Here is an 18477-nt window from a genome sequence, read left to right on the forward strand (position 1 = left end):
ACCGATTACTATACTATTTTTTTATTACTTTAACAGCCGGGAAAATAAAACGACTTTCGAATCCTTGACGTAATAGGGAAAACTTAAAATGTAGAATTAGTACAGATTTCTCAATAGATGAGCAAAATTCAAAAGAAGAATTTTTTCCATAAATAAAATAATTATTCTTAATTTCTGTCCTTAAGAACATATGTCACTTTCTGCGACTTTTGTTTTAAAATCATTTTAATTGTCTAACCTAACTTAGATTTTTCTAAGCGAATAGCTTTAAATAAATTGTTTCTTAAATCATTCTATAACTGATTATTTTTATTATTAATTTCTATAAATCAATTTATTTATTCTAGAATAAACTCTTAAATATATATTATAGTATTATAAATCTTTATTTTTATAAATATATTCAATATTAAAGCATTCAAATTTTTTCGTAATATGTTAATTATTGTTATACAGATCCTACCATAGGAAAGCCATCATTTTACAAGACCTTGCAGACGAGAGTTTCAAGAATATTTTTTACATATTATTCATTAAATTAATTTTTTTTGAGTATTAAGAAAAACAGTTTATTTTTGGTGAAATTTTACTACTTAAAATATACAATTTTTTAACGTTGCTTTCATTTTTTAATGTACTGAGGATAACAAATGATAAATGGTCCAGGCCTCTGTTGACTTTTGAAACATCTTATAGTTGTAACTCCAATTAATCTAATTTTATAATTACCCTTCATTTTAATAGTATATACAGTAGAGATTGAAGCGATGTGTTAAACCAATTCTTAAGGATATAACACATGATATTAAACGAATTCTAATTATTAGTCAATCTCCGAAAAAAGCTGATTCATACAATTTCTTATTGTTTTTAAAAGTCGATAACAATATGAAAATATAAAGACGGATTGACATTTAAGATTGTATGAATCATTCCTAAAACTCATTTATTTAAAAATTTTAATAAGAATATTAAATGATGAATTTAATCTATTTTATAGAATTATTCGATTTTTAAATTTACTATAGAAATATTAAAAAGGAAACCTTTTTTTTCTGTTATTAACTTTAGAATTGTAATTAATTTTGTGAAATAAAATTCTCACTAAACAATTAATATTTCACGATCAAAAAATGATAATTACGCCCATTAGTATCTTACACATTCTATTTTATAAAGTAAATTTGTAGTCAAATACTTGAAGTATTGCAAAATATGGGCATCTTGTAATAGTGATTTAAGTCCCATTATTTGTATTGATGTTAACATTATCATTTTATATTTATTTTTGTATAGGTATAATTTTAATAATTCAAATAATAAAGATTATAAATAATGAAGACAATAAAGTTTAACAGGAAGTTGTCGCCTTTTAATGTTTTTAAATACCTCAGATACTTCAGATTTATGCCATTCTCTTTCATTCTGATTTTATTTGTTTTCGTTATTATTAGAAAAACAATTAACATGAAAATTAAAATAAAATTATAGTTCATTCTATTTAATTTGATTAATTTGAGCTTTGCACTACATATTTTAAAATAAAACTTACGCAATTTCTAATAGAAGTAGAATAATAAAATCATTTATAGTGAAGCATAAATTATTTGCGTAATAAATCTATACTATACACTTAGATATATTAATAATTTTAGATTTAATTTTAGATAAATATTGCGAACAAAAACATTAAAAAATGCACAGTTTGTATTTCTATTTGATTAAAATCTTATTGTATCCATTTAAATTAAAATGTAATTTTAAATAAATTAAATGGAAGTACACGATTAATCTTATAAGGAAAAACTTTTTAGTATTAATCTACTCTAAAGATAAAAAATTCATTGTAGAAATGACGTCATTCACGATTAAAAACTAGTTATAAATAGTGGAAATCATTAACTGACTTCCGTGTCAAGGAGCAAACACTCTTTATCAAGGATATTTTCAACCTTCAAAATAAAAACCTTTCTTTCTTGAATACGTTTCATAAGATGTTATTTTTCTTTTTTTATTTTGAAATATTAAATCTTACCAATATTATTGGAAAATCTTTATATTATAAAAAAATAATATGTAGAATTTTATATTATTATTTTAAATCAGTTGTTATAAATTTAAGTCCGATATATATCAATAATAATTATATATTTTTTTAATATATAAAGTTTATAAATAAATAAATTACAGCAGTTAAACATTAATGCATTAATATAAAAATAATGTATAATATTTCTTATTGTAATTAATTATAAATTAAATATAATAAAAAGTTAATCTATAGGTATAAAATTGTTGTGAGATTGTTTTATATATATATAACAATCTCACAACTTCTTTATATACATATATAGAAGTCTATTTATATTCTATATATTGATATATGCGTAATTAAATTTCTAATTATGAAATCGTTTATATAATTTCCGTATTAAATCTGAAATGCTATAATGTAGAAAATTAATATATTAAAAATTAAGTTTCGTAAATTGCTTTCATATAATTGACGATACACAAAATTAAAACATTTAATAATACCATACTTTACATTGGAGCCACTATCTGTGTAAACATAAACAGATTAAAAGGGATATAGAAGCAGAAAGATTAAACTATGGCATTAGTGAGATTAACCAGTATTGAAGACTTTACATCTGATTGGAACAATGTGAAAATAATACATACACCTTTCAATTCAATTTTTATTAGATCTAATAGAGCTTCAGTACACCATCAGCGCAAATTTCAGATGTTCGGAATTATTTATTTTAATTCCTCTCCCTCTCTCTCTCTCTTTACATATATATGTTTATTATTATTATTATTTTTTAATTCATAAGTTATGCTTTATGTTTAACACCAATCTTTATCATACTAATTATTAAATATACTCTGAATATCTAAGGAAACTAAATGTTTTACGAATATTTTAATTTTCTGTATTGTCAATTATGTGAAACTAATTTATAAAAGTTACTTAGCCCGACGAATTTTAGCACCAATATACTGTACTTACTTAATTATGTAAATTATAAACTTACCATTTAATCAATAATTCTATCTGAGAGAATTTATCCATACATTATATTTTTAATATAAATATATTTGAAGCGGTAAGTAAAAATGAAATGGGCAATCTTTGAAATTGGATAACAAGATTGCTGACTTTTCTGTTTATGATGTGTGTCAGACACCTAGAAGTTTTTTCAATGAATAACCTGTTTTAGATTGCATCGGTTATTCACTTTCAGAGATAATTTAAATATTAGAAACCATATCTAGGAGCAATTGTCTGATTTCGGTTCTTTCACAATATAACTTTTTTGTAAATTCATGAATATTTATTTTTAAATTTTAATTAAATGAATTTGTTTTATATGTACAATTTCTCAATTTTATTTTCATTTTCAACCATATCTATACACTCTCCCGTTTAAACGATATAATATTTTACACGGCAGTGAAAGAAATGTGCAATAAAACCAAACAGCAAAATAGAAATCACAACTGAATAATTTTTAATTAATCAATTCCAATTTAAACAAATCAAAATGTTATATATGTAAACTTGTTATAGCATTACGGTAATCAAACTCTTAATCATTTAAAAAGAACTCGGCTGAAAATTTCTTAATCTTTGCAAAAATTATTAATTACTGAATTAGATCTTTAATAGTAGTTTTATATAGCGTATAGTTTGTTATTTAGACTTAAATTCGTGTATTAATTTCAATATAGTTTGATATAAAAAATGAGTGCAAAAATTTTTGTAATTAGACTACTATTTAACAATTGATACTATCCATATCACTGAGCAAATTATTTCCCTAAATTTTACGTATATAAACGCATTAATTTTATTAATTATTTTAATAAGAAAAATTAAATTATTAATATTGTGTTTTTAATATGTTTTTATATTATTATTAACACTTAAAAGTATAAGAGTAATACTACCGGGTAGAAATGTAAGCAGCAAATTACAGAAAGAAGTCGTATCACAAATAAATACCGGCTTACATTAAGTAGTACGCAGAATTTGTAAGGATGGCCTAAATATTTTTATGCTTTAGAAAAGTAAAAAAATAAAAATAAAACTAAAAATATAACATAAATGATTACTCGAATATTGTCAACATTAGTGCAATATCTGTTTCCCATTTATAGGACTACAAAAGTAATAAATTTCATTTCGGTAGTTCCGCAATTTATAATACAATTCAATGTTCCATTTAACAAAAAATAATTAATAAGCCTGCTTTATATCATCGACATATTTATAGTTGTTTAGACAATACAACATGAATTTTTTATTTATTCATTTGTATTTTGTAAAGTCTACATATATTTTTATTCATTATTATTGTATTTGTATTTATACTGATTAGCAATATAACTGTGACATTATTATCATTTAAAACGTTACATATTATTAATCAAAACATCGATTTGATTCTAATAGTAATTCATTTTTTTTCTGCTTTTGCTAATTTATTTACGTTCGAATGAACCGATTTTTGTGGCTTATTTTAGTCTAAATGAAAGTAAATTGTAAAGATTAATTGATGAAAATATATTAAAATAATAATTTAAAAACTTATGTTAAAAATTTTTTTTATAATTTTCTATTGTAAATAACTAAATATGATCATTTTTACATTCTAATATGAAATAAATTTCATAACTTCGTTCAAACTAAAAAAAAATTATTTTTAATAATAAATATTTGTGTTTTGCACGCTTAAAGTTTTCTGCAATCTGTTTTGTCTTCGATTAGCAAAATTTGACAATTCTTTTAACATTAAGTTCATTATAACCATTTAAAAGCACTTATATGGCGCAAAATTCAACAATACTGTCACGAGTCAATCTGTATGCTTCTGTTTACAAGCTCATTTACATATAGTTCATCATTCATACGAATCGTGTTACGGACTTTATATCATGCATATCATTACTATCGTTAATAGTGATGAGAAAGGAATAAACAAATATGTTTTTTGAAAAAGTTCTCAACAAAAATTCCTCTGAAACTTATGACTTAATTAATAATGAGTATGTGAAAATAGTGCTCTTATTTTCGGGTAGTATGCAGTCGCGTGACTGCTATGCGCAGTTAAGCGCGGTTAAAAACCCATGACATAAGAAGCCAGACTAGACCCAGGGCACTATTTCTACATAACTGTATAAACATAAGAACTTTTTAATTATATAATATTTGTTATGTCTAAGAACGATTAATTTGAAATAAACGTCTATTATTTAATTTTTTACGTATACACTTTATCCTTTGCAACATTGCAAAATGACACCTACTCTAAACTGTATTAGAACGTATTTTATACAAATAATAATAAGTTAATAACAAAAATCTATGAATAGATATTTATTTTTTTCAGCTGTTATTGTTTGTTTTTTGAAAATGCTGCACTCTGTTGCAGTTTTGAAAGAACGTGAAATATACTTCTTTATAATATTTTCTAACAATTTAAAAATGTTTAATTTCCTGTATTATTATAATGTGGACGGACTAGGTCCTAAGCATTGGAGGGCCCGTTACCATATTTTGCTTAAGGGAACAATTCATAAGTCTAAAATCAAAATGACGATACTGTCCTTTAATAATAAGAAAATAATTTTGAAAGAATTTATTCCATGGGTCAGATAATAAATAAGAGTATGTAGAAAAAAGAGGACAAGATAAGACGGAATTGATTTGAACCGCTATACGATAATATGTGTTAAATTCTTTGAGAAAATATAGACTAGTTTATAATTTTGTTTAGAACTGTATCAAAATATAACAATTAAAATACTTAAATATTTAATAATTAAATATTACAGAAAAAAAGAAAGTGCAAACATTCCCGTCTTACCGCGTATTTGGATAAAGTGGAATAGTAGGCCTAGAGACGATGCAGGACAGTAGATTAATCATAAATTATTTTCTCTTCTGTGATAATCATTTATAAATAAAAGTACAAATAAATACAGTACCATGTTTTTCTAATCTTTGCACAAGAAACAGGGTTCAAAAGATCTGATGACCACCCAACATGCTTTTAAACTGGAGTAGAAACCAATAAGCAAATCTTCAACAGTTAGCTAATATCTTCTTCAATATCTGTTGATCTCTTTGATTGTTTTAAGATATTTCTTTTTGGCTCTTAGGAAATCAGGTAGCCGAAGTTGTCCTGATTTCGTAATAGAGAAATTTATGTTCTATCCTCATCTTACTGTTACGTAAATAGATTTCGTGTTTCCATACATGCTAGCTTAACAAATAAAACTGAATCCGTGATTATTTATTTGATTAATAAGAACAAACATTGCTTATCGTAAAATATTTATTGCTGTTTCCTTATTTATTACCATTTGTTTGTATACGAGATTGTTTTTAATAATAATAAAATAATATAGATAAAATTATACAAAAACAGTAATTTTTACACATATTAAATTTTTATTTGTGAAGTATTTTCAAAACTTTCATGTAATAAAATGTCCATTTTAACTCCTTTGTCTTATAAATTTTGACTCAATTGATTAAAACAATTCGCTGCATTACTTCTCAGTTTCGAAAAATAGAATTGGTTCCTTCCAAAGAGAAAGAGATTCTCTTCCTTCTCTGGTTTATTTTTCTCGTTATTTCTTGTTTGCAAATCAAGTGATACTGAAAAGAAAAAGACTTGAAGAAATAAAGGATACATTAGATACAATAAGATTAATGGCAATAAAGTTAAAATAAATTTAAATGATGTTTAAAAGCTTCAAAAGCTCCGAGAGTCTAAAAATGTGCAATTCTCGAAAAGCTTTAAAAGCTTTAAAGGAAATGAATTTTTTAAAATTCTCTGGAACTTAATTTTAAATTCTATATTTACCGTATTATTCTTTATGAATTTATATCGTTTTCGCTAATCTCTTCTATTTGTTTATTAAGAACTGATGGATTTTATGCTTAAAAATTATATCTGGAAGTATTATTTCACAAAATTTCACAAATCCATCTTGAAATAAAATTACGAAAATCTAATAACTTTGTAAAACGAATGTTCGAATAGCCTCAATATTCAATTACAACTATTTACTGAGTATTATTTTTTATTTTATTTTCTTATTTAGAAGTAATTTAATATTTCACACTTGTACTGTGGAAAATGAAATTACATTGGGAGTCATTAATTTTTATTGAATACCGAGTAATTATATTTTCGAAACTGGATAAACTTAAGTTATAAATAGGTGAATTTGTGTTTGAAAGTAAATTGTTTTTTCGAAATAAGATAAATAAGTTTTGACTGTCTGATAAACATAAAATTGCACTTGCTAATGATATTTTGCTAATGATTTGTTCTAGAGTCATTCGCCTGAAATAATTTCCTCTTCTAACTCTAATTTTTTTTTTTCTTATATTTTTACTGTATTTTATTGGAGTTATAAAAATTATAATTGATGATTTTTAGAATTTTCACCAAATGACGATAAATTTTCTTTGTTAATTACTTTGTGATTTTTCTAAAATATTTCGATAATGTTTTAAATCAAAACTATTTCGCAAAAGCTGTTAATAAATGTATGAAGCATAACGTGTCCACAACTTTCAGACCGGATCTAATTGTCTGCCAATCCAAAAAATAATATTCATTTCGTTTAATAATTCAAACATATAAAGGAATATATTTTTATAGTTTGAAATTAAAACTTTACAATTAACGAATTCAATTAAAGTTTTACATCAAACATTGTTTTCGATTAAAATTCGCTATTAACTCTTTGAAAAATTAATAATACCTTATGAAATCTAGTCTAATAACTATATTATTGTGATGAAAGTGAACCATTTGTTAACAGATTTATATTGAAAATTACATTTGAATAATTTAAACTTACATCTTGAATCTTCTATCCTATTTCTTCTCTGTAATAAAATATACTAAACAATGTATGTCTTACAATTATTAATTTTATTTTACGCTACTACTGATACATAGTAATAGTGAAAAATGAAATTGGCCATAAACACACTTCTGTTTTCCTTCGTCAGCACGACTCTTATTCTAAAGTAATTTAAAAGATATTTTACATAAATTGTATAACATTCAATTATAAAGAAACATTATTTACACAGTCTACTACCTTTACAAGCATTAAAACCTTTTGGTTTTTACATTTTTTGTATTTTTGCGAACACTTTATTTACATTCGATTCTTACAGGCTACATACTACAATTTCAGTGAAGATTATTAAACCATTATTGTCACTATTAATTTAACAAATGTATATATTTTTCTTCATTGTTATAATACAAATTATCAAATAATCTCAAATACCTGTTTGATAATCGAATTTTTAATATGACAGCTAATTCAAACAGATTATTGACACAATTTTAAAATAATTATATTTTTAAATGGGCTTACATACTTTTCAAAAATCCAAGAAACATATTTTTGGGAATAATTAGCAAATATACAGCAATGTAGAACATTATGACAGGTAAACTAAGAAATTTAAAAGTTTATTTAAATACGAACCAGAGTAACAGCATAACACCTAAAACCACAATACATATATTATAAATTTTTATTAAAATAAAATATTTTATATTACATGAATCTATTGAATAATCGTAATAAAAGTAGCTGAATAAATTTTGCATTTTATTGAAAACATATCACATAAATGTAAAATTACTTCCTTATTATCAAATACAACTTATAATCTAGACAAAGACCTTTCAAACTCTTAACTGTATTGTTTCGAGTAATGTTTGATCATAAGCAGAGTAAGAATTTTCTCAAATATAAACTATAATTTAAGCACGCTTTCATAAACAAGTATTCCTTAATATAAAATTAATAGATAGATATAAATATACATATCAATAAACATTAAGTAAGTAGAATATCCAAGAAATTTAGAAAATTGATTAATATCGGCTATATCAATTCTGCGTCCTGAATTTATATTTTAGTTGAAAGTTTGTCTGTTCTAAAATATATCGTATTTTAGAACAGACAAACAATAATTAGCACTAACCCAGACACGTGTATTATTGCATAACATTGCCGAACGATTAATTTAAGCCTAATTTCTCAAATAGATAATTTTCCATTTAAATTTGCTCGAAACATGCTATAAAAAACTAAAAATATTTTCAAAGTTTTAGTTTGTTAGTTTTTTTCAGGTAAGAAATAAAATTTTCTAAAATTATGCTTTAATGTTTTTATTGTTAAAGAGTGGATAATTTTGAATATTGTTGTTAAAACAGCAAAGAGCTATCATTTATAAAATAGTTTATCTGTTAAATCATTAATAACTAAATAATTTTAAATAGCGTTGTTAAAATACCAAGAAAAATCTAAAGATTTTTATATTTTTTCCGTAACTTTTTAGAATGTCTCTTTCTCCCACTTCAACAATGCCTCAATTTTATCCACCGTTTGTAATTTAATGTTTAATTTAAGTCATTATATAGTATTATTTATTTTTAAAATGTTGAATCAAATATACTTATAACTCTAAAGGAAACTGAAAATATCGCTAAAGAAAAACAAAACGAATGCGATAGAAAATTAAATAGTAATAAGTTATACAGTATAAAATAGACTTTACAAGTATAAAATAAAAGAAAGACTTACGTTAGTCGTTTAGACTTTACTTCGCAATCTAATATCACTGTAATTTGTTTGATATCACTTTACAACTTTGTTGCCTAGTAATTAAGCGATTAAATCTGTAAGTTTATTTCATAAAAATAAATGAGACTTGGTTTAGAATTTAGTAATGTTTAGAATATTTCTATTCTTAAAACATTCATTTAATTCTAGTCAAACTGAATTTTGCAAACCTCTCAAGAATAAATAAAAATTTCCAGTTATTGTAAACTTGTTCCTTAATTTTTATATTTTCTGGAATAATAAAGAGTATATGCTCCAGTAGAAAAAAAAAGTCTATTACTTATGTTTTTGTTTCTATTTTAGTTTGAAAATACTTTAACCTTTTATTAAAATGAATTGTTATTTAAAAGAAAAACAATGACTAAATAAAATAATGTAGACATTAAATAAGGGGAAAAAATCTAAAAGAAACATAGTAACTAAATGAAATAATGTATTATTACAGATTCTTTCATTTATTCATTATGTTTCTTAGTTTTTCCCACCTAAATTCAAGATTGTGATTTGAAAATTTTATAATTTATTAAAACATTTATACGTTTTCTTCTATTAATTTCTGTAGTCTATAGACTGTCGAAATTACGATAATATAATAATCAATAAGCTAACTTATGAAGTCTTATTTGTAAAAAAAAAAAAAAATGGTTTCTTTATAGAATGAATACTCTTTATCGGTCTTCGACTATTACGCATCATATATCATAGGCCGAAGATTAATTATGCAAATTATCGATGCCAAAGATTTTTCTATCAAAGATGTTACTTTGTAAATGTTTAGAAACTATTTTTTTAATTTAATAATTCTAGTATTAAAATCCATTAAACAACTAATACTTTGCAAATCAGATTTCTAAATATGATCCTGATGCATGCATTTTATTTTAAAACATAGACTTTGTAAAATATAATTTCTTTTGTGCGTTTATACTGATATGTTTTATTAAAATTCCAATTTTAATGAAGATGGAATATCGTTGGTGATATCGAACCTTATGTATGTAGAGTACAGTTGTATGTGTGTTTGCGTAGATAGAAATAAAAAATTTAAACTTTGTAATAATTATAAATTAAAATAGTAATCAATATTATTATTGATTTTAATAAAGAAAATATAAAAATTTTATGTACTGTACTGTACATACAAAAATGAGATAATTATCTTCCATTGAATTTCATTAATTTTTTTTATATTGATTTTACAATTCATATATAAATAATAATATTTTTATGTCAATAATGAAACATAATATTTGGTTTGCTATAAAATCAATATTTTAAGTTAAGTTTTTGAAATATTAGCATAATTTTTAGTTTTATATCGTATCGTGCATTATAAAAAGTCGGATGGTATGGAGTGGTGTCAAGATAAACGAGATTCAAATTATTCTCGAGCAGATAACCTTCCAATCAGCCAGCGACCTCACGATAATAATTTTTGGGAATTGGAAATATGATATTTACAATTAAAACAATCGATTTTGCAAATAATGACGTAGTTTCCTTGAAAATATAAATGTAAAATATGGGTTATCATGAAACAATATTTCTATATAAATATTATATATTCTAATCAATTGCATATAATACTATAAAATAAGTGCTTTAAAATTTTTATACGCTAATTTATCAAGAACATGTCATCTTCAAATAAATAAAAATTAAAATTTTACATTTTTATATAATAATAATAATGATAATTCTTTACTGTCATACAAAAGAGATTTTTCCTTGTTATTGGAGGAAAATATAAAATAAAAGATAAACAAAAATTACTAATAATTACATGTTAGTTTTTAATCTTTAAAGAACACTTAAATATTCTAATTTGAATTGGCATAGTATTTATAATAGTTTTAGAATCAGTTAAAAGTTAAGTTCTTTTTTATAGTTACCAAATTTAAATAGTTATATCAATATAACTTCCAAAACGGTGTTGGTCTTTCTTCTTTAAGAAAATTATAGTTTTTCTATATTAAATTCTTCCAAAAATTCTAGATTCTTGTTTGCTTTATCTCCTTTAATTTTTGTTAAACACGTTTTGTGAATGTTTTAACGAATATCGTTGGTGGCAAAATTAACAATAATTTTCCTTTTATTATTAGATACCTAGAGTATAAATTATAAGATATATTTTATATACAGACTTTCTTTGTGTCAAATCAAGTTTCTCTTAAACATGTATTCAGTTTCTACAGGATATTTTATAATATATTGAAACCAATGGTGGAATTGGGATTTAAAGGCAGCCTTTTATTCGTACTTAATAATTGAGTGCTTACAGTATCAGTTAGTAATTTTGTATTGAGATTTTTAAAATTTTTTTACATAACATAAAGACTTCCGATGAAATTCTGTATTTATTTAATATATCTTCTATCTCTAGCTACCAATTTCACTTGATTTTGTTTCTCTTATTACATGATTTAATAATTTCTGACCAGATGTCCTTTATTATTTCACTTTTAGAATTGTTGATTCTGTAGATAAAAGAGGCAATTTATCGCAATAGTGTGATATTAATTTTAGATATGAGTTCATGACGGAGAACATACTCAGATATATTACGCTCTCAATAGAAAAGTTTTCTTAATGCATTTTTTTATAGTAAAACTTCTTTATTAAAAAATTCTTTGACAGTTTTAAATTACAAAAATAATATGAAAATCAAATATAATAATATTGATTACAATTTTAAGTTATAATTATTACAAGATTTAAATATTTTGCATTTTATTTGATAAAAATGATAAGGCACTGTTAAATGGTATATAAAATATACTTTCTAAAGGATCAATGGCATCTAAATCGAGCATATGTTATTACTATTGTTACGAAAACATCGTTTAACAAATTCAATATTTATTATAATATAGACTTATTTATTCATCGAATTTTTAATACGTTTCACAACTTACCAACTTCATTTATTTACTGTAGAATAAATTATTCCAATGTGAAAAAGTCATATAATATATAAATTATTTCAATAGTAAATAAATGTACTCTTATATTTTTCAAACATATCACAGACTAATATATTTTAGACATATGTCCTGTATATAGGCTATTTAAATTAGTAATATCTCTTACAAAACAATTATGTTATAAACGAATATAATTTTATTTATTTTTTAATAATAATAACTTTAATTAAATCTTGAAAGATGTAGATTTAAAATCTCTTTTGACTACTTTTTGGAATTTTTATAACAAGAACTTTCTATATTATAAATATAAGGTAAAGTTTTAAGCATATTTTAATAAGTTTAGTTTGAAATTTTATTTATAACACATTTAAACTATAATTTATAAATGCAATAAACAGATTTATAAAAACTAGTTTATTAATAATGTTGCAATTATATCAATAATCATTTTAGTGATATAATCCTTACTTGTTAGTTATTAAATTATAAAATTTTACTTCAATAAATAAATTAATTAGTGCTACAAGGTTTAAAAAAAATGTGTTCAATGAGATAACAAAAACAAAAATTAAATTTTCAATAGGAAATTGTCCTAAAATTTAGATTATTTTATATAGACAGTGTATATTTAATATGCTTAACGAAGAATTTACGACCCACAGTAACAAAATAATTTAACTATGAAATAAATTTATAAAACAACGAAGAATTCGAATAACATATAATAAATTTGTGCATTAATGTATCGTGAAATAGAATCGTTTAAGTTCTATTTACATTTTTTATTATTTATATTTTTCTAAATACAAACAATATAATTTTATATACAACTTATTATTTATGATGACAATATATAAAGTTACTATCGATAGTAACAGCAATTAATATAATAATAAAAACTGTTATTATCACAATTACGTATTGACAGCTAAAATATGTTACAGGTAAAATAAACAAACACCTTGATTAAGGTATTATAAAACCATAAATTTACAGGTAGGATTTTATTTTTACTAGTATATGAATCGTAGTTTGTTTAATTATTTAAGAAATCAGTCGAATTAAATGCAAAATATTTCGACAAGCCAAAATTTATATTTTAATTAAACTGGAACAAGTCCAAATGACAAATATTGCGATTAGATCTATATATTTTTTTCTCTCTCTCTATTAGATAGATTAGGAAAACATAACATATAAATTTAATAATATCAATAAAATAATAATTTTTATTTAAATTAATTTTGGTCATTTACATCGTGTGAAAAACAACAAAAATAAATAATTTGAATTATAATCTCAGCCATCTTAACTAAATTCCTGATGTGATAAATAGGTTTCTGGAACAAATAATATTGCTTATAATATAAAATTTCTATATTACTTCGAAAAATGAAATAAAAATTAACTTAAAAATTAATCTGTACATTTTTGTTTACGTTCATTTTATGTTGAAATTATTATAATATAATAGCTTGTGATCATTATGTTTGATATTGTCATATTTCAATTTTTACAGAATTTGAATGGACTTATATTAGATTTAAATTAGATATCAGTTTAAAATAATTAAACACAATTGGGTAATATTTTTATTACTTTGACATCGATTAGAGTCGAATAAACCTCATTCAAAATATTGGATTATATGAGAAAAGCTTATAACAGTATTTTCCAACCAACTTGACAGGACGAGTAATGCTTAGCATTAGAAATTACTAGTGACATAAATTTCCATAAAATATGCTAATCATTGTCAAGTATTTATGTTAAATTTATTTCCATTACATTAAGACTAATTTTAAAATGTCTAGTTTAAACAGTAGATCCTAAGTATTTAAAATGATGCATAGCAATCAATGATTGTTCTAAAACAAAATATGAATTAAAATTAAAAATGATTCTAACTTTGAATGAATATTTACTTAAATTAGGAGACAAAATTAACACTATCTTGCTTCAAGCTATTTATAAATTAATTATGCTGTATATATGTTATATTTATAGCAACTTCATTATCACATTATCAGTATTTTTCACGAAGTATTAGAGCAGATTAAAGTAACTAAAAAAATAACTAATTAAAGCTTATACTGTCTGCACTGTTCAAGATATAATGTCCAAGATTTTCATTTTACGATAGATCTTATAATAACTAAATAATTAAACTGTAAAACATTTTAAATATTTAATTATTAAATAATTAAATTTATTTGATTGGATTTTTAAGGTGGGGTGAAGCTCTTAAATGAACCATCCAATTTTTCTCATTATGGGTCTGGTTCTAAAAGAATTGGTAAAATATATCTGAAAGACGAAGAAGATTTAATATTCTATTGGAAAAACATTACGAGAATATCCACAGATAACCTTAATACAAACTGGTTCAGTGGACAAATTTCATATTCTGCGATTATCCAGTTCGAGTCTTTCCTATTTTATTCTCTTCTAAAGAAATACAAATTCAGCCATACTTTCAATTTATTTACCCTCTCGGAATTATAATTTATACTGAAAACTACTGAATAAAATTTTAATTTTTTTTATGTTTTCAATAAATTTTGAATGGATTCAGTTACTGAAAATTTAACATTTTATATTGTGAAAAAATTGAAAATTATAGAACGTTTCGGGAATAAAAAATACATTCGGAACCTAATTAATTTTAATGTTTAAGATAAAACTGGGTAACTTTATTAACATTATCTAATTTTTAAATTTTCACCATTTTTTCAACTTGAATTTTCTAATGAAGAGAAAGAACTGTAAAGTAAATATAATGAATATCTATAGAAACTGTTTTACAAAATAAGCTCATAGGACCCTGGAGACAATCAAAAGAGGCAAATTATTATCGATTTCAATAATTGTGATTTGTATACAAACTAGTTTTGTAAATACTGGAAGTTCCCTTTGATAGGTTGGAAATTTTAAGAGAAAAGGGAATTTCCTTATCAATTACAAAATTTATATCTTATACAAGACAAGTTTAATAATATAATTTATCCTATGTAAGAATAAAGAAAATTTTCAGTAGAAAAGTTTTATTTTTACGAGTTTATCGATAATTATCCCATGAAAATATTTTTATAATAAATACGAGTATAAATCAAATAAAAATCGTATCTTTCAAAATATGCTAGGATCGATTTCATTGACAATTTTTAATTTTCTGACTTAAACTATTTTCATTTTTTTACGTTTATTTACTTTTTTTATAATATTTATTATAAGCCATAAAATGTTCACAGTTTACAACAATTATTTCATTAAAACAAAGCTTATTATTTTATTATTATCAAAAAATTTTATAAAAAATTTGTATTTTTCCAAATTTTTAATCGAAAAATTAAATCTAAAAAACTTATATGTAAAAATTTGTAAAAAGATATCTCTCTACATAAAAACTAATTACTTTAATTAAAATTTAAGGTTTTTGATTACATTTAATAATATTTATCGATAATAACTCCATTTTTCTAATAATAATTTTTAAAATTTTAAATTTAAATACAGTATTTAATTCAAAATTTAGTCACACATTTATAGGGATGGTTTAGGCACCAACAAAACAAACATCTACTTGAGGCAACCTATTTTCAATGGTTGGCAGTTTGCAAAAAGAGAAAGAAAGGGTTCTATAAAAAATAAAGAAATTAAAAATTGAAATTTTAAAAAATCGTGTTTTTTTTTATTAAAAATAAATCAGACTTTTCTGAATCAATTTTTTAAAAATATACGGACGACAAGCAACTTTGCTCGTAGCAAAATCTAGAGCCAGTTTTGCTTATTTAACCATAACGTTCTGGACTTCAGTTAATTCATTATCAACCGATTCTCATTTAAATTTTTACTATTTACTAAACTTTGGAGAAAACAAGTCAATGAAAAGGTTAATTCATTTAAAAATTAGACCCATTAATATATTTAATTCTGAATGCTTAAGTTCTTAAATAAAGTATCCGAAAACTGGAGATTTTGTTACTTAATATAATAATAAATACAAATATAATTATTTATTCCAATATAAAGATATACAAATTTAAGAATTTTTAAAAATGATTAATTAAGTATAAATATATGCACTGTTCTCCGAAATTTTCTTTATTTCAAATTAATATTCTATTTCTTTATATTTTAAATAATACGCCCATTTTTAAATTAATCAACTTAAAGATAGGTGTATTTTCTTAAAATCTATGGGGAATTTTGTAAACTAGAATTTAAGTTTAGTCATTGTATTATTTTCCTTTTTTATTCTTGTTTAAAAATTATTTACGTAATACATTTAATTATATTTTAATTAACGCTAGAGATATGTTTATAATATAATATGTAATATAATACTCTATAGAATCCTGTAATTTGTACAATCTTAGCTTCATTAAATTTCTAAGAAATAATCATTTCATTTATAAATCAACAACAGACAATATGATAAATTCTAACATCGGTTAGCATTTTTTTAAATATAATTTTTGTAAAATATTTCGTGTTTTTCACTTAACTGTTCTCAACGTGTGTCTGCATATAAAATTGCTTACACTTAGATCTAACTAATAAAATTAAAGATTTTTTTAAAATGAATTAGTGTTTTATCCACCAGTAGCCAGTGGATAAAACACTAATACACAGGTTTGCACCTCACCAATCGGCTGTCCACGTAAAGTTTTTCAGGTTCTCTTAACTTGTCTAACACTTAAACAGGGGCCAATTTTTCATAAAAAGTGATTTGGATCATCTGCCAAGGAAGAATGCCTCCTTGGCAAATCGCCCAAGTGTTGCATTGCCTTATCCCATCATCAAATCCACTTCAATGTTAGAAATGAAACGTAATTCTTAAATTCAATAATTTACTATTAAAACTATAATAAACAATTAAATATCTTTGTCATTTTTTAAATATTTTTAGCCAGTTTATTTAATTTTATTTTGAGTTGGTTTTTATTTCAGATAGTACAATAAAGATTTCTTCTTCCTCGAGAGATTCAAATTTGATTCGGATATCGAAATTTTTCCAGGGATAATTTACATGAAAATAGCATTTGCCTCTCCCGTATACTGACCAATTTCATTGAGAATTAGGCACGCCTATAATAGATAAAATTGAGGTCGATCATTTAAAGTATTGTGTTCTGTTGTCACGTTACAAATTCAAATTTTAATTTCATTTATACATTATTTTTTTTCTTTATAAGTTTTATTAATATCATTTTTTAAAATTTTGATTACATCTTAAAATAATTAAAATTAAATCTCTACATTTTAATTACATTCCCAAAGGCCGTTTTTTAGACATGTTATAATCCTTTCTTATGTATAATAACCTTTTAATAAAATTTATATTCAAAATTTTACAATTAATAATTATAAATTCTTGATATATTGAAATGTAAAAGATTTTTTTCTGTGGTAAATATTAAGAATTTATATATAACATCCACCCTGAAATAAATACTAAAGAAAAGCTACACATTTTTGAAAATATAACAGTTTTTACACTTACAAATTTATTAATTAGCAATGCCGGTGATTCATATAATATTATTTTAACAAGTCTAAAACATTTTTTAATTATAATTAATTAATATCGGTTAAATTACATTAAAAATTCATACTTTCTTTCTTAATCAAACAAAAAATGATTATAATTGTAAAAAACAAACAAACTAATTTATTTAATTTTAACATTTAGTAATCGTAATTACTAAATGACGTTTTAAATCTTCAAAACATTCATAGAAATAAATTATCTCGAGCGATTTCCAAAGACAATGTCAAAATCGAGAGATTTCACGCTTTATAATTCGAAAATTAAGTGCTGTAGGCTTGCTTACATGATATTTTTATTTAAGGTTACGTACGATTT

Source organism: Centruroides vittatus, unplaced genomic scaffold (genome assembly GCF_030686945.1).
Source record: "Centruroides vittatus isolate TY-2023 unplaced genomic scaffold, ASM3068694v2 contig_754, whole genome shotgun sequence".
In the NCBI taxonomy this organism is placed as follows: Eukaryota; Metazoa; Arthropoda; class Arachnida; order Scorpiones; family Buthidae; genus Centruroides; species Centruroides vittatus.